This window comes from Alligator sinensis, unplaced genomic scaffold (genome assembly GCF_000455745.1).
Source record: "Alligator sinensis unplaced genomic scaffold, ASM45574v1 scaffold66_2, whole genome shotgun sequence".
Lineage (NCBI taxonomy): Eukaryota > Metazoa > Chordata > Crocodylia > Alligatoridae > Alligator > Alligator sinensis.
In genome coordinates, this window is record NW_005842489.1 from 254,506 (window position 1) to 273,076 (window position 18,571).

Below are 18,571 nucleotides of genomic sequence, written 5' to 3' on the forward strand. Positions count from 1 at the left end.
CAGGAATGAAATGGGACAGACTGTAGTTTGTCAAAAAGTCTTCCATCCACTCACTGTTGTAATCAGGTTGGTTTTCTAAATTTAATTTTCTTAGTCCAGAGCCTCAGGTAGATCAGTTTAATGCAACTCCATTGAACTCAGGAGAGCCAGGATGACTTACCACAGCTGATGGTCTGGTTCACTTAAGGCTATGTGGCTTATTGGGTTGTCAAGAGACAGAACAAGGGTTTATTTCATGTAGAAATCACTTTAAAGACTGTTGTGAGGGCTCCTCGGTCTGCTAGATTGTTCTAAATTTAGACCTCTGAGTAGGCAGGAATTCTTAAGGAATCAGAGAGCTCTGTTAACTGTTGAAATGAACAGTTAGCGGGAGTTTGGAATAAAAACAAGAAGCATGAAATAGAGTTCTCCCTTTGTCGGATTCTCTTCTAAGGTTCTGCTCAGACTAAGGCACCAAAGTCCATTTAGGCAGTAGATGATTCTTTCATGTGATTCAGGGTCATGGGGATCCCATGCTCAGGCTGCTCCTTGTCCCCCAGGCCTTGTGCCATTAGGGGCTTCCCAGCAGCATGTGGAAGAAATTATAGGAAATATTGAAACAATCTCCAGTCATTTGAAATAATTATCATAGAACATTAGGTTTGGAAGGGACCTCAGGACGTCATCTAGTCCAACCCCCCGCTCAAAGCAGGACCGTCCCCAATTAGATCATCCCAGCCAGGGCTTTGTTGAGCTGGGCCTTAAAAACCTCCAAGGATGGAGATTTCACTACCTCTTTAGGTAACCTGTTCCAGTGCTTCACCATCCTCCTAGTGAGAAAATTTTTCCTAATATCCAACCTAAACTTCCCTTGCTGCAACTTGAGACCATTGCTCCTTGTTCTGTCATCTGCCACCACTGAGAACAGTCCAGCTCCATCTGCTTTGGAACCACCCTTCAGGTAGTTAAAGGATGCTATCAACCCCTTCCCCCTTCCCCCCTTGTCTTCTCTTCTGCAGACTAAATGAGCCCAGTTCCCTCAGCCTCTCCTCAGTCATGTGCCCCAACCCCCAAACCATTTTGTTGCCCTCTCTCCAACTTGTCCACATATGTCCTATAGTGAAGGAGCCAAAACTGAGCACATTACTCCAGATGTAGCCTCACCAGTACAGAACAGAGGGGAATAATTACTTCCCTCAATCTGCTGGCAACAGTACTACAGTAAAAGCTATGTTATCTGGCACCTTACAAGGTGGCATGCTCTATTAACCGGCATGCTGGCTTGTAAGGTAAAAGTGAAACAGGAAGTGCCCACTGTGGCAGTTCCAGTTTTGCCGAGCCCCCACGACCTGGGGCAAAGCAGCCTGTGCGGGGCCTGCCTCCCTGCCCCTCGGGGCCCGCGGGAGAGGCGGCGATGCCCCAGACGTGGCAGGAGGGGCGGTGGCCCAAACAGGCATGGACTCCTGTTCAGGCCTCTCAGATAACTGGCATATTTTGTTAACCAGCATCCTCCATTCCCCATGGGGGAAAACAAAGCTTTTACTGTACTAATCTAGCCCAATATGCTGTTAGCCTTCTTGGCAACAAAGGTACACTGTTGACTCATTCAGCTTATTGTCCACTGTAATCCCCAGGTCCTTTTCTGCAGAGCTGCTGCTTAGCAAGTTGCCCCCAGCCTGTAGCGGTGTATGGGATTGTTCCACTGTCAGTGCATGACCTTGCACTTCTCCTTGTTGAACCTCATAAGATTTCTTTTGGCCCAGTTCTCCCATTTGTCTAGGTCACCTCGAATCCTAGCCCTACCCCCCTGTGAATCTACTAATCCCCCCAGCTTGGCGTCATCCACGAACTTGCTAAGGGTGCAGCCTATCCCATTTCACAGGTCATTAATGAAGATATTGAACAAAATTATGCCAACAGATTACTCTTTCTCAGGACCTGATTTTCAAGTATAGATGTGGTGAGTGTAGCTATTTAAGTCATTACTTTTACTATATCCTGCACCTTTAAATCTATTTTTTGCAGAGTCTGGCAGCCATTTTGTATATAGTTCAATGTAGACCATCCCCAAGTGGTCATAAACTCATAGGCTAGGGACAGACGTTATACATAAACCAGGTTAAATGATCAGAAACTGCTTTAAACCTGTAACAAAACAGATATTCGGTACACATAAACCAGTTAGAAAATAGCTGAAACCTGTTTGAGATAAACCTGGTTGACTGTAGTACCAGCCTTAACTGATTTGGCTCAAACTGGTTTATACAATGTTTGTCCCAGACCCCTTGCTGGTTTAAGATAAACCAAGCACCCCCAGCATCCCAGCATGCTCTCTGGACTGGGCTGGGCAGGGCTCTCTGCTTCACAGCAGGGCTGGCCCCTCCCCTCTGCTCCCTGGGCAGAGCTCCTCCAGCACAAACTTGCAGACACAGCAGGGTCTGCTGGCTTCCCCGTGGCCCGCTCCCTTTCACCTCTCACCACTTGCTGCTTAAGCAGGGATCCCTTCCTCCCCCCTCCCATAGCACAGACCATAGCCAGCATGTGGTATGCTAGCTAGTGCTGTATAAGGCTCCAACAGAGACTGCAGACACAGCAGGGTCTGCTGGGTTTTCCCTGCCCTACCCCCCCCTCACTGCTCAAGCAGGAAATCCCCCCCACTCCCTCCCTCCCATCTCCCACAGCACAGAACCCGCCCCACAGACCCTAGGCATGTGGTGTGCTAGCTAATGCCGAGAGGTGTCTGTCTGTGTGTGTGTGTGTGTGTGTGTGTGTGTGTCCAATTTCATTGGGACAGGCAGGCAGACAGAACAGGGCTTTTGGAGCTAATCAACAGGTCACCCCAGTAACTGTTTAATAAGAGCTTGAAGTAATGGGAGAGAGGCTATTGCTTTTCTAATCAGGTGATAAAGACTCTTATCAGCTCTGGGCTACCTTGCTCACATGTCAGTTTGCTGCAGACAGTCTGAAAAGCAGGGCGGGAGATTGAAAAGCTCAGTGTTATCAACAGACACATGCACTGTACACACTCTCTTGCCTCAGAGTGCTAGCAAGGGTCTGGGGGCTGACAATTCTCTCAGCCCTTGAGCAGCCAGCAGGGAAAAGCCTGGGATGGTGCAGGCAGACCTCCCTAATCAGAGGTCTTGCCAGGGCCTAGCCATGCCCCCCCTCAGTTCAACTCTGTGCAAGGGAAGGGAGTGCTGCTGTAGCACCCCCTGGCTTTTAGTCTGAGCCACTGCAGGCATGTGCCTGAATTTCCTCGGTCCAGAGGGATTGTATGCTTGGAAACTGGTCCAGCCTAGCCAGGTTAGACTAACCTGCAAAGGTTGAATCAATTCAGGCTCAGGCTTTTTGGATGTCTGTCCCTAGCCATAGATATTCCTTTCCTCCTTTTTTGTGTTATTACTTTCTTAATCTAAAATAATGATAATTCAGACTGAAACTATCCATTGGCTCCTTCTGGATAGAGGATAATAATGATCCTACCTAGCACTTGTCCATCAGGAGATCTTAATGCACTTGACAAAGGAGGTCAGTGTTGTCATTCCCCATTTTATAGCTGGGGGAACTGTGACACAGAAAGGATGAGACTTGTTTAGCTCCTATACCAGGTTAGCAGCAAAGACTGAAATATATTCTAGGTTCCATGAGTCCCAGAATGGTAATTTATCCATTAGGTTTAACTGCCATGTCAACCTAGACATCTGTTGTTATGAGCTTCTGAATTATACAGTTAAGTATTTCAATCACCACCATCACTATCTCACCACCCAAATATATTTCAGCAGCCAAGGGTTAGTTTGAGCCCCCAAATGGGATCTGCATTGAAATGTAACCCCCTGGCCTACAGAAAATTGCTTAGGAATAAGATTGCAGGTTTTGCACATAATGGTATGGATCATCAGTTCAAAGAGACTCAGAGATGTCAGCAAAAATTGCCTTTGTTAGCCTCCTGAAGTCGAGTGTTCTTCTTGCTCTTTCTACATATATCAACTGTGTCATGCAACAAAGTCTTCATACGGGTGTTATTTTTATTTTTTTTAAATTTCTTCTTTATATGTTGAATTGCAGCCTTCTCAGATGTTTGTGCTTTGCTCTAGATGTTTCACAATTCTGCACTGTCTGGATTTGTAACTCCTTGTGTAAGCAGTTAAGAAAATAGGCCTGGCTCATGGAGCAATAGAAAAGAATTTGAGGTTGGTATAGAATAAGTAAGTCTCTCTTTCAAGGAGGGGCACTTCTTGAGAAACCAGCCTAGAGAGTTGCTGAATGCCAGCGTCATTTTCTCTGTGTACTGAGTCTTAGTTGAAATTTGTTCCTGTACGATGACCCAAATGTTGTATAAGATGACAGACTCATGTTAATCAACTATTTAATGGCTCACTAGACAATAAACCAGTGCTGCTCCTCCCTCAACCCCTGCAGAGTTATTTGTACAGTGTTCTCTACGCACAATACTTTTGGCTTTTGCGGTTCTGCAGTTTGTGTATATGAAGATACGCTTGGAGATCCTAGTTTTGCTTGGATCATTAGGTACAACATGACAGAGAATTAAAAGACAACACTAGAAATTCTTTAAGGAAAGAGTTCTCTTTTGGTGACACTTTCTTCACTGTTCCTCTTTTGTTCTAACTGAAGGTCCTTATTAAAGCTAGACAAAAGGACAGAAAAAAGAAGGATGGGAAAAGATGAATCAGTGAAGGAAAAGCAGAATTCATGTACTTAAAATAAAACCCTGAACTCCAAATGTTATGGGTCAGATTCTGAATTCTCCACCAAAATGTTTTGGTGGCAGAACACAAGTTTGAGTCCATCCACACCCATTGCTCTTTTGTGGTGGTAGAATTTTTGCTGGTGGAATTATTCTATTTCTACTGAGTGATGTAAGGCTCCTGTTACCATCCAGGCCTCATCTCACAGTTGGATGAGGGCTTTAATAGACATTCCCATGTCATTTGCTGACTACTGCAGTCCCTTCAGTAGCTAGTTCCTTCTCAGGATGCATGTTGTGCTCTGGTAATGCAGCTGTGGAGGACAGCTGTGTGAAGCCATGAGAAGTGCTTGGGCATGCATGCCTTGTAGCAGCTTGGTGGTGGTGGTTACTGTCTGCTATCAGAACTTTTAACATGGACTAGGTTGAACTGGAACAAGGCAGTTATTCCAGAATAAGTGTCCATTGAGTTACTTAGGAATAGCTATTTCAGTATAAATTCACAATATCTTAATCGGAATTTATTTCAAGTATAAATGAGCCCTTTGATTACAGATGTGATTACTCAGCAAAAATACTTGTAAGATTTCAGTGCGTAAAAACTGCAAAATTGCCTTGATGGTACTTACAGCACCTTTGATTTGTTTTCCAACATGTATGAGTAGACTGACTTCCCTATGAAAGAGAGAATATTGTAACGTTTTGAGAAAATGTATTTGCACCAATATTTGCATCAAATTATTTGATCAGGTCGTTTTGAAAGCTCATTGTTGACCTGGGAGTCATCAAATTGGGGAGAAGAAAAAACACCATGGAATTTACAGAATTCATTCTAAAGTACAATCATTGAGTTACTCAATGTAGTAGTTTATAAAAATGATCCCTAGTTAGTGCAGACTGTGACTTAATGTTTGACAAGCATACCACTAAACAAAAACATGCCTACAAATAATTTTTACACAGGAAGAAGAATAAGATTGGTCATATAGTCCAGTCTTTTTTTCCATTTATGGACAGGTGTCAGTAACACAATATTTCTCCCCACAATGTGCTTTAACTCCAATCTGTTGGTCAGTAGGAGAATAGGGTCTCCTATGTAATTTGCGCCATAGTTCAAGTTACTGATGAACTTGTCCTTGACATTTCCATGGGAATTGTACCTGCTTATGTAAGAGATAAATGTGGCACCTTATCCTTTGCTTAATCCAAATGAAATTGTTTAAACTTTAGTGACTATGGAAATAGTGTTTGGCTCTGCACACACTTTTTCTGGGCAGCTACTCAAACCTTGGTAAGCAAAATCGTTTTGTTTAATCTTCCACTGCAAATACATTACATAAATGGACTGATAATGTGAATGTCGTGAGACAGCTTTTTTCCATTGGAATCAGATTTGAAGAGCGTAGAAAAACAGGCAATGCAGAAGCCAAAACACTGCTGGAATAAGCAAGTGCAGCCTCACTGGATTAGCAGAAGCTTCACCTCACTTTCACAAACAGAAATTTTGGTGCTTATTATGTAAAATAAGTCATTGAAGTCTGAAAATCTAAGCCACTTAGATTTACTAGGCCCAACACAGGGAAAATGTAAAGTTTTTGCTTGATTTTTTTTTGTCTTGATATTTTGATTTACAACCTGAAATCTAACTCAGACCTATCCAAAGGACAGGCCAACAGGAAACCCCTGCTATGCAAACATGCTGAGTTTTGTTTTCTTCTACATTTCCTTATACCCATAAACAAAGGCCTGACCAAAATAAAGCTGACTACTTATAACATGTGAGGTTCAAAATTATCCTTATTTCTGAACTTTATCTTTTGACTGTCTGTAGTTGCTGCCCGTGTCTATAATTTTGTAAAAGGAAGGACTTGAAGGAAGTGGGCTAATGGTAACCTGGCAGTACATTCCTACAAACATTCTTTTCTAAACTTTAGTACTGACAATTGGTTTACAATTACAGTGTATACAGTGTCTGTGTGTTTAATATTGGATGACAATGACAGAATGTTATTTTTGGAATTAATAATCCTTAATATCGTCAAAGGAATTATAGAGGAAGATTAAATGACAACAACACAGATTGGACAGTTAATAAACAAACAAATAATTTGGCATTTGTCCTTAATTGGAACAAATCAGGATAGCTCCACAATACAGCTTTGCAGAGTTGCATCAAATGAGGACCCAGCTCCAGATTTTTAAATATGATTATTGAAGAAAAAGAAAATAGTTTACATGATTAAAGAAAAAGAAAACAGTTTGTCTCTCTTTTCATTCAGTTATACTAGACTTCTGAAAATTCATAGCTGAAGTTTTTGAGCTACTTAATTATGATACTGATGTAAGCAATCCTGTTTTTAGGTCTGATCCACAAAAGTAAGTTTGGTTTCTCTTCCCAAAACACATTTTTTTTTTGTATAAGCTACTTTACATCTACATACAACTCCTCTTTATAACCCACTTTGGTAGTGACAACTCTACTTTGCAGATTTTATATACTGTACTACTATAAGGTTGATGTAGATGCATCCTTGTTTTGCATAAACTAAACTGCTATCCCACAGTGCTGTGCTTTGTATTGGTCTGGTTGCTTGTGTTCTCTCTGAGGTTGTCTTGACCAACATGTTACCGAGGTTTAAACTCTGGAACACCTCTAAACGCATTGGTTTGCACCTTCAGGTTGTGCTGTGTTTATAGATGCCAAGTCCATTGCAAGCCCCATGCCTGAGTATGTTCGCATCAAAAGATATTGGACTCTGGGGACAAGAACATATTCAGTCTCCTCCTTCCAGCAGTTATGCGAGTGCCAATATCTACAGCAGTCAGCAGAGCCAATGCAGGTGAGAGACCTGAACCGTAGCATGGAAAAATGTGGCCCACACAGCTGCCTCACCCTTCCCTTCCACCCCACTATATTGAGTGCAGACCCAGGAACAGAGCAGAGAGCCAGGCCATGTTATGGAGCACAAGATGTTCTGGGAATTGTGGGTCTCTAGACTGGCAGTGTAGCTTGCTGCTCCCAGGGGAAACTTTCACCCATTTTTGGCAGCTGAAGGGCATGTCTGGAGGGGGGAAAAAAAGCTGAATTTGGCACCAAAAAATGGGAGTCACATTGGTTCAGCGAACTCCACTGCTGCTCTGCAAAACTATAATTCTCAGAATGTCTTGCACTCTGGCATCCCTTGCCTGGTCCAGCTGCTTCCTGGACCCACAAAGTGCTGGCAGAGTGAGCAAGGCAGTAGGTATCAGTGAGGTAGGCTGCAGCAAGTAGCATGCTCTCCCGCTCCCATTCCTTACGTGGTGCCCAGATCACGTGCCCTGTTTGCTTACTCCATGTTACACTACTGTAAAATCCTACGATTTTTGTTGGTGCTGATTCAACGCCAGGAGCTGCAGTAGAAGCATACAAATGCAAAATCAAGGGGCAGGGGAATGCTTCCAGTGACATTCAGACTGGCTCTTGAGTTACAAGTGGCTTTTCAACTTATCAGCAGCAGTTCACTGGGGGAAATGTTATCTAAGTGCTGCCTGACAGAGTTCATATACAGTTCTTAGTCTGTACCTTGGGAAGTCCCACTTCTGACCTCCGCTCTCCAAAATAAATGCATAAGGAGTCATATCACTTGGAACTGCTTAACATTTTCAGACTGAGAAGGGGATAAGGGAGGGAGAAATAACATCTGGTCACTGCTTCTAATGCCGGGCAGAAGCTTGAGGACATTCCTATGCTATGCCTTGATTTAACATACAAATCACAGAGGAAATAGTTTCAGTCACTGTAAACAAAGCTGTATGGGGATGCTCCTCAAATTAGTCATATGCATGTCATTATATGGAAAAGAAACCTGACAAAAAATCTTTCCTGTGTTGTTCCTCATTAAAGCCTTAATGAGAGATTTCCCTTCCTCATGTTTCTGTTGACAGTATAGTCATTACCATTGCTCATCTGGAGAGCACGTGACATCAAAAACTTTGTAATATATACAACACATCTCCCCCATAAGCAACTGGGTTGGCTGAATGCAAATGGTGGCCTGGAAAAGCATCTCAGTGGCTCTTGGCTTAGAAGGTGCTGGAGGTCATTTTGTGATGGAGGTCAGCAGCTGTACTGAACCCCAGAATCTGCACAGGAGCCAAAAGGATGGTTCTCAAATATATATGGGGGATTCTGGGGGGATAGGGTCACAGACCAACCAGCTAAAGAGGTCTGGAAAAACAGGTGAGCAAACATTAAGGTATATACACTTAGAATATACATAACAGACAATAATAATGACTTACTGATAAAACCCTTCAGGGACAGATAGCAGGATAACAAATATGGAACATTAACAATGTGATGCAATACAATGAAGAAACTTTAAGCCCTCCCTTAACTCCAGGGGGACTCTCAAACTAGTCTTTAGCCTCACAAAACACTCAGTCACTGTGTCCCCATCTCCCTCTCTGAAGCCTGCTGCTGTGGCTTGCAGAGTCAGCCCAGCTGCAACTCCTAGGTCTCAGCCTGCATCTTGCAAGCTGCTGCTTCTCTCTCTCTCTCTGCCAGCCTGTTTCTTCACGCACAATCCCGGCTTCCTCTCTGTTTCCTTCCTCTCTCCCCAGCAGCCTGCTGGGAACGGTAGCTCCTGCCATGCTGTTACAGTCTATTACATAGCAATAGGAGATTCCCATGCTTCCCTGAGTTATGGCAAAGGAGCATATTCCTCCCATAGTATTTTCCTCTACGTGCTTTAGTTCTTTTCTGTGCCTCCATTTTTGCATGTTTGCCATGTTTTTGGTCCCTTTCCACATTCCTTCCACCATGGGTCCTAAAAGGTGCTCTAATGTGACTGAGTCCTTCCAAGTGCATCTACATGTGAAATTAAGGCAAAGCAAAAAACTTCAGTGCAGTTTGTGCCAGAGTCAGCTGCTTTTGGGTGCAGAGTCTACATATGCACCTGGGACAGCAGCACTTTTTGCTGGGGCAGAGCAGCCTTGGGCTTTGGGTGGTGGCTTCAGGAAGTGGAGGGGCTGGCCAGGGCATGAGGATGCTAAAGTGCAGAGCTAGGTAGCAGGCAGCCCCTGTACTTTAGCACCTTTGTACTCCAGCCAGCCCCTGCCACAATCTACACATGTGTTTGATCGTATGTAATTACCCTGCCATAAGATAGTACTGCCCCTGACATTATTATCTTACAACAGAGTTAATTAATTTACTGTGCTCTAATTCTGGCACGTGTGTAAACTGTGACTCTACTGCAGGGCTAATTAGTCTAATCTGCAATAACTGCAAAATGTATGTATAGATGCACCCTCCTTGTCACAAACTGCATTATACTTGTATGTCAGCACAACCTGAGCAATGGGAAACAGCAGCACTGGGTAGCCGTGGAGGAAGAATAAGCAGAGGACAAATAGCAGATAGGGCCGAGTGAAACAGCACCATTTCGTTTCGACTTCCATTTCGCCGTTTCGCCAGGACACTGGTCTGTGTCATTTCATTGAAACTGTTTTGCTATTTCCATGTTTTGCCCGTAGGCTATAATAGGGAAGCACAAAACTGCCTATAACTTTGTCATTTTTTGGCAGATTTGGATGAAAACAGCAGAGATGGTAGATCCTTCTAAGGGCATGAAGTCTGCCAAGTTTCAAGGAGGTAGGTACAAGAATTTCTGGGAAACTGCACCTCAAGCTTCTGACAAGCAAAACTTGTGATATGGGTGATGCTGTGAGTGTGTGTTATTTCAAGGAGGGATGAAAACTGCAGGTATGGTAGCCCCTACAGAGGCCATGAAGCCTACCAGGTTTCAAGGAGATAGGTGCAGGGGTTTCTGGGAAACTGCACCTCAAGCTTCTGACAAGCAAAACTTGTGATATGGGTGATGCTGTGAGTGTGTGTTAAGGCACGCCCTCAGTGACCCTGGGGCCTCTACATGACGTGGCAGTGTGCCCCAATGAGGTCTCCTCCTCCCCTACAGCCTCATCCTGGTCCACCACTTTAAATGACAACAGGTAATAACATAGTAAGCAGCACAGCAGCATCTCAGGCAGCCAAACAGTCACAGTCAATATCAGAGCAGTCCTTCCCCCCTCATCCCGCTCCCTCTCCTTACTTTCTGTTTCCCTGCAGACAAGCCCAGCTTCAGCTTCAAAACTCAAAACGTTTCGAAACTTCCAAAATGTTTTGGCTGCCCTCGTTTTGTTTTGTGGCTGTTTTGAAGCCCATTGTTTCATTTTGATTTTGCTGTTTCAAGCTCAAAACGAATTGAAACAGTGTTGAAATGGAACAGCTGGTGAAATTTCGCACAGCCCTAGTGGATATTGCAACAAAGAGTTAGGAGGTGCTGGCTTATGGAGGCATCAAAAGTTGCAGAGTACTGTTGAGTGTCAGCTGGGCACAAGAGACTAACGTGTGCTGGTAAGAATGAGTTTTCCTAGGCTACACAAGCTGCAAAACTTTCACAGGTGCAAGCTTACTATGCTTGATCAGTGGGATGAGCTTGCATCTGTGCTGCAGTGGTTTGACATAAGAATGAGAGTAGTTCTGCCTTTTGAGAAGTTGGTGAGAATTGCACTGTAGAAATTGGTGACCTCAGAATATTACCAGTCAGTTAAGAACTTCCTGTGGAGAGCTGCCTCAGTCAGTGCTTTTCAACCTTTTTAGACTCAAGGCACCCCTGGATAATATTGTGGGTAACTTGAAATCTTTTCAGTGGTGCCATGGGGTACTACACAATGTTGGCACTGTTAGTGTGCAAGCATGTTTCATATGATAAACCAGAGATTTCAGATAGGAATCCACAGTGTTACAAACATTTTGCCCTATTGTAGACTTTCTGAGTTCTTTGTAACAGAAGAATTGCTCTAATATATTTCTGTAGTAAAAAATACAAGTGAAAACTAAGAGCTGGCATTTTCCAAGGGATGCCTCAAGTCTAAAAACAGGTTGAGAACCACTACATGAAGGGTTTAGTGACCTCTAGACCAGTCTACCCTACCGAACACAGAAGGGATTGAGGGATATCCTAAGATGGGGTAGTTTAATGCCATCTAAACATAATGAACACCAGAACTGAAAATATATATATATTATTAAAGGTAATGACAAACTGCATATTGTTGCTTACTGCAAGAGAGATCAGAAAGCAAACAACCAAGGAAACACCATGTACCTCTAAAGGACAATACTCATAAGAACAACAAGAGAATGTAGATCTAAGATCAGTGATTAACATCTCCTACTATATCAATTTGCTCTTGCAGACCCACACCCACCCATCCTTGAGTGGGATGCCAGATGATCAGAGAACTAGTGTGCACTCCTATTGGAGAGTATATGCATTGTAGGGTGCCCCATACAGGATGTTCTCCAGGACCTGAAGAGAAGGAAGGGTCTTGGAGCAGCGCACACAGTCTGATGAACAGCCAGATTCTGCAGCATTTGTCTGTTCCCTGAGGACTAGCATCATGTCAACTTGCACTTGCTTGTTGGCCTTCTGCTTGCTAGTCTTCCATTGCTCTGGTGGTGGTGCTTCTCCCCCTGGTGCATTTCTTTCCACTGGAGAAGCAAGTCTTTCCTTCCACTGGTGCACCTGTCTTCTGGTACCATTTATCATCTTTATTAAATATCCTCCATTGATTAAAATCAGATAGTCCTATCTGATAGTCTTGATTAAATGTCTTCCATTGTTCTTTGAATCACTGTCAGCTGAGTGGCTATCAATGGAGTCCTACTTGCAGCCAAGGACATGGATAATGAAGAAAGAGAGTATGTCAGATTTACAACATTAGCCTATAAAGGAAACAAGAAAATGATGAAAACACTTCAATTTTTAATTTGTAACCGTGCTATAGGCACAATGCACCTGCCATTCAGCTGGCAAGTCTTGGTTGCTGTCCCAACTACTGCCATGATAAGTTTCTCTTGCTGGTGGCCACAGAGTTGCTTGTGGTTTCTTGGGCTCCAAAAGGTGCGTGAGTAGGGGAAGACACCCACAGTGCTAAGCAAACAATTACAAATGCTTGGCAAGTCACTGTTCTGGCTAAAGTCTTGTTGGTGATGGTTACCAAGGCTGGGTGAAGAGAAGAGACTGCAGGCATGTGTTTGGGCCATTTTTCTGCCTGTCTGCTTCCAGCAATAGTCCCAGCAGAACCAATGGTGTTCTAAAGGGTGCTTTGTTATGGAGGGAGATATAAGGAGGACTTGCCAGAATATGTCAGAGCACTTTTTGGAAGTTGTCCCCCAAGAAAGAGTCGGATTTCCATTTTGAAATGAACAAGATTCTCTTGTGGGCTAGACATAGTATAGCTGTTTGGAGAGCATGAGCCCCAACCTATGGAGACTGTGAAATCATCACTGTTTCCCCAGCAGAACCCTATGCTGCCAACTAAGCAAGGTACATTTCAATAACCTCAGCTAACTTCAGCACTCTGGAAGCTTGTGTCCACACTGGGAGTGTCTACACATGTATTTACATGCACCTAAACTTAATGCGCCTTTGCTTAAGGCACATTAAAGTGATTTAGGCACGTGTCTACACGTAGATGCTCTAATGTGCATTAAGGTGCATTAACTTTGAGGCATGATTAGCTAAGTCACATTAGCCCATATGCAGATGCATTAATGTGCATTAAGCATCTACATGTGGGCTAATGTGACTTAGCTCATTGTGTCTAAATTTGCTACTTTCTTGAGGAGTACTAGCCTAAAATTGCCATTTTTAAGGAGCATTAAGGGTGTGTACATGTGGATACATGTCCTTAATGTGACTTAAAAATGGTGATTTTAGGCTAATCCTGCTTAAGGGGTACATGTAGGCACACTCACCATGTTTATAATCAGGCTTCTCTGACAAGAGCCACCCTATTTCAACCAGTGATGTTCCTATTCACACTCAAACCCACAAAGTTCTCATGACAATGATTAGTGGTTTTCAAGACTTAATAGCTACCTCTAAATATGGTAAGAATAGGCGGTTGTTTCCAGGAATTACTTTTTTTTTTTTCTTTCCTTTCTCACTCCTTTGTCTATACCCTTTATGTGTCTGAGCAGCCAGTGGGCCGGAGATTTCAGATAGGAATCCACAGTGTTACAAACATTTTGCCCTATTGTAGACTTTCTGAGTTCTTTGTAACAGAAGAATTGCTCTAATATATTTCTGTAGTAAAAAATACAAGTGAAAACTAAGAGCTGGCATTTTCCAAGGGATGCCTCAAGTCTAAAAACAGGTTGAGAACCACTACATGAAGGGTTTAGTGACCTCTAGACCAGTCTACCCTACCGAACACAGAAGGGATTGAGGGATATCCTAAGATGGGGTAGTTTAATGCCATCTAAACATAATGAACACCAGAACTGAAAATATATATATATTATTAAAGGTAATGACAAACTGCATATTGTTGCTTACTGCAAGAGAGATCAGAAAGCAAACAACCAAGGAAACACCATGTACCTCTAAAGGACAATACTCATAAGAACAACAAGAGAATGTAGATCTAAGATCAGTGATTAACATCTCCTACTATATCAATTTGCTCTTGCAGACCCACACCCACCCATCCTTGAGTGGGATGCCAGATGATCAGAGAACTAGTGTGCACTCCTATTGGAGAGTATATGCATTGTAGGGTGCCCCATACAGGATGTTCTCCAGGACCTGAAGAGAAGGAAGGGTCTTGGAGCAGCGCACACAGTCTGATGAACAGCCAGATTCTGCAGCATTTGTCTGTTCCCTGAGGACTAGCATCATGTCAACTTGCACTTGCTTGTTGGCCTTCTGCTTGCTAGTCTTCCATTGCTCTGGTGGTGGTGCTTCTCCCCCTGGTGCATTTCTTTCCACTGGAGAAGCAAGTCTTTCCTTCCACTGGTGCACCTGTCTTCTGGTACCATTTATCATCTTTATTAAATATCCTCCATTGATTAAAATCAGATAGTCCTATCTGATAGTCTTGATTAAATGTCTTCCATTGTTCTTTGAATCACTGTCAGCTGAGTGGCTATCAATGGAGTCCTACTTGCAGCCAAGGACATGGATAATGAAGAAAGAGAGTATGTCAGATTTACAACATTAGCCTATAAAGGAAACAAGAAAATGATGAAAACACTTCAATTTTTAATTTGTAACCGTGCTATAGGCACAATGCACCTGCCATTCAGCTGGCAAGTCTTGGTTGCTGTCCCAACTACTGCCATGATAAGTTTCTCTTGCTGGTGGCCACAGAGTTGCTTGTGGTTTCTTGGGCTCCAAAAGGTGCGTGAGTAGGGGAAGACACCCACAGTGCTAAGCAAACAATTACAAATGCTTGGCAAGTCACTGTTCTGGCTAAAGTCTTGTTGGTGATGGTTACCAAGGCTGGGTGAAGAGAAGAGACTGCAGGCATGTGTTTGGGCCATTTTTCTGCCTGTCTGCTTCCAGCAATAGTCCCAGCAGAACCAATGGTGTTCTAAAGGGTGCTTTGTTATGGAGGGAGATATAAGGAGGACTTGCCAGAATATGTCAGAGCACTTTTTGGAAGTTGTCCCCCAAGAAAGAGTCGGATTTCCATTTTGAAATGAACAAGATTCTCTTGTGGGCTAGACATAGTATAGCTGTTTGGAGAGCATGAGCCCCAACCTATGGAGACTGTGAAATCATCACTGTTTCCCCAGCAGAACCCTATGCTGCCAACTAAGCAAGGTACATTTCAATAACCTCAGCTAACTTCAGCACTCTGGAAGCTTGTGTCCACACTGGGAGTGTCTACACATGTATTTACATGCACCTAAACTTAATGCGCCTTTGCTTAAGGCACATTAAAGTGATTTAGGCACGTGTCTACACGTAGATGCTCTAATGTGCATTAAGGTGCATTAACTTTGAGGCATGATTAGCTAAGTCACATTAGCCCATATGCAGATGCATTAATGTGCATTAAGCATCTACATGTGGGCTAATGTGACTTAGCTCATTGTGTCTAAATTTGCTACTTTCTTGAGGAGTACTAGCCTAAAATTGCCATTTTTAAGGAGCATTAAGGGTGTGTACATGTGGATACATGTCCTTAATGTGACTTAAAAATGGTGATTTTAGGCTAATCCTGCTTAAGGGGTACATGTAGGCACACTCACCATGTTTATAATCAGGCTTCTCTGACAAGAGCCACCCTATTTCAACCAGTGATGTTCCTATTCACACTCAAACCCACAAAGTTCTCATGACAATGATTAGTGGTTTTCAAGACTTAATAGCTACCTCTAAATATGGTAAGAATAGGCGGTTGTTTCCAGGAATTACTTTTTTTTTTTTCTTTCCTTTCTCACTCCTTTGTCTATACCCTTTATGTGTCTGAGCAGCCAGTGGCCCGTAAAGCAGCACTTAGGACCCTCCCCAGGGGGAGCAGGGCTTTAATGCTTTATTGGTAGAAATGTTCCCACCAACCTGATCAGGGGCACAGGCTTGGAAAGAGCTGCAGGGGACGGACAGTCCCAGTCCCCTGCCCCAATCCACCCATTACTAGCTGCCCCACTGGCAGATTAGGCCTCGATCACCTGATTGGGGCACAGGGCTAGGATCTTCCCCTGACCGGGGCAGTTCTTGGCCAGCCCCAGGCTGCATGTGCAGCCCAAAGCTGGCTGGGGACTGCCCCGAACAGGACAGTGCCCAGCCACCTCCAGGCTGCTCATGCTTCCTTGCGTAGCCTGGGGCTGGCTGGGATCTGTCCTGGTCAGGGGCAGGTCCCAGCCAGCTCCAGGCTGGGCAGGCAGCTGTCCCCATGCAGGGGAACTCCCAGCTCCTGCTCCATGATTGCAATTCCGGTGTGTGGGCTGCAGAGCTTGATCCCCACCCAACTCTGTGAGTGTGCAGCTAGGGTGGAGAGCAGACTGGACAGCTTGTTCCCCCTCCAGCTCTGTGCTCCCAGAGCTGGGAACAGGGAACAAGCTCCCCATCCCCAGCCAGCAGGGAGCTCCCAGCACCAGCTCAGCCATCTGGTGCTGCTGCTGGGAGATGCTTATCTCCAATTTGAGCTCCGCAGTCACGAGGCTTGTGCTGGGAGATGAGCATCTCCCAGCAGTGTCCCCACAGTCACGGGGCCACTGCTGGGAGATAAGGGTCTCTCAACTCAAGCCCTATGACTTCAGGGTAAGATAAGTATCTTCCAGCTGTGGCCCTGTGGTCGTGGAGCCTCTGCTGGGAGATAAGGGTCTTCCAGCCCCCTGCTCCCTAATTGCAGTCTCGAAGCAGGGGGCTTGGAGCTCCCTGCTGCTGGGGCAGGGGGACATAGTCCCCACCCGGGTTCCTATGGAAGAGCCTGCCCCGGCAGAAGGCAGCTCCTGGGGTCAGGGAGCTATCTCCTGCTCCCTGGTGGACAGCTGACCTGGAGCAGAGTTGGCTCCTGGTCAGGCATCCACACGAGTACTTCAGCGCTGTTACTGATGCTGAGTAAATTTGCTACTTGCATTTGCAGATAGTAAATTTACTCGGGATTAGGGAGATTTACTTTGATGTAAGCATGTGCATGTGTTGGCTACAAATGTCCAACTCGGGATCCTTAAAATTCTAGTTTATTAGGCAGATTGAAACACTGTAATCATAAACCTTGGGGCTGGTCCACACACACGCACACACACACATACACACACACACACACACACACACACACACACACACACACACACACACACACACACACACACACAGTAGCAGGCTACAGGAGTCAGGTATACCTATCCTAAAGCGCTGGAGTCTGTCGTTGAGGCTTCTTTCAGCGTGGTGTTATCTTCCAGAAGGGGGGCCCAATCCAGGGGTCCTTTACCCTTGGGGGACTTCCCCCCCCCCCTCGGTGGCTACTGGACAGCATCTGTCAGCCCCAGGGGTTGTCCGCATGTATGTACAGGTTTGGGAGTCTGTTGATGAATTTAGAATAGAGCTCTGGGAGTGGTCGATCTGGAGATATTCAGCCCAAAAGTTGGTCTCTGGTGTTGATTAACTCAGGCCAGGGCTTCTAGCCCTTGATCAGTGAGGTTTAGAGATTTCCCGGTTGTTACATTGTCTTCTATGGAGTTCTTCCCTTGGTTGATCTGCAGCTTCCAGGTGTTAATTGCTGTGTACTACCTTATTACACATTCAATCACTGATTCACTGGCTCTTTCAGGGGCCAGCCTGATACAGACAGTGTATAACTTACTTATGAAACTAAATACATTCATTTGAAAGATGAAAGGTGAGGAGTATAAAATATAAGCTACAAATGCCATGGCACACAAATAGATAAAAATACCAAACTACAAGGGGAGATACAAAATGCACACACACAAATTTTAAAACACAATTCCTTATCTTAAAGTGAAAGAGAGAGGAAGGAAGAAAAGGTAGAAAAAGAGAAACATATCCGAAGAGGGGAGAGCAAATGCAGGCAAGAGGAAAAGGGGGCTTTCTGCTACACATGTGTAGATGCACATGCTTACTTCACAGTAAACTATGCTAATTTGCTATTAAGCATCTCGTGTAGATGCACCCATATGCCCCTAAAAGCTTGTTGTGCAGTTGCCCAGTGATATGCCTAGTACAGCTCTTTTGCTTTGACCCATTTGTGACTCCTCTCATACAGCCAGATCTGCATCCTTGCTACAAACTCATTATACATGTGCTAGCTTTTCCTGTTATTATGGACATAGGAGTGGACTCGCACCAAATACTGAGACAATCCAAGGCCTCCTTCCTGCTCCAGGCAGAAGTGTGTGGGCCTGGTTGCAAGCTTGTCTCAACTGGTAAACATTTTTACTGTCTCTCCAGCTGGCAAGAATGAAGGCATTCAAAATGTCTGGTTGCTTTTAAAGCCAGGGGAAGGGTTGATAGACTAAGTTCTGGTTTGAATGTTATTGAGTGATGTTGGTCTAAGGAAATGTAGAATTGTTTCTGAAGG

General features: G+C 44.3%; 1 long non-coding RNA gene across 1 annotated transcript in view; it reads left to right on the plus strand.

The window, feature by feature from the left end:
- LOC112551515 overlaps nt 1-10,298 on the plus strand; it is a 32,913-nt gene extending 22,615 nt beyond the window's left edge. The window contains exons 2-3 of the long non-coding RNA XR_003095802.1: nt 7,367-7,527; nt 10,256-10,298. This is a non-coding gene — a long non-coding RNA (uncharacterized LOC112551515). The remainder of the gene's footprint in view (nt 1-7,366; nt 7,528-10,255) is intronic.
- Nucleotides 10,299-18,571: the final 8,273 nt, after the last annotated feature.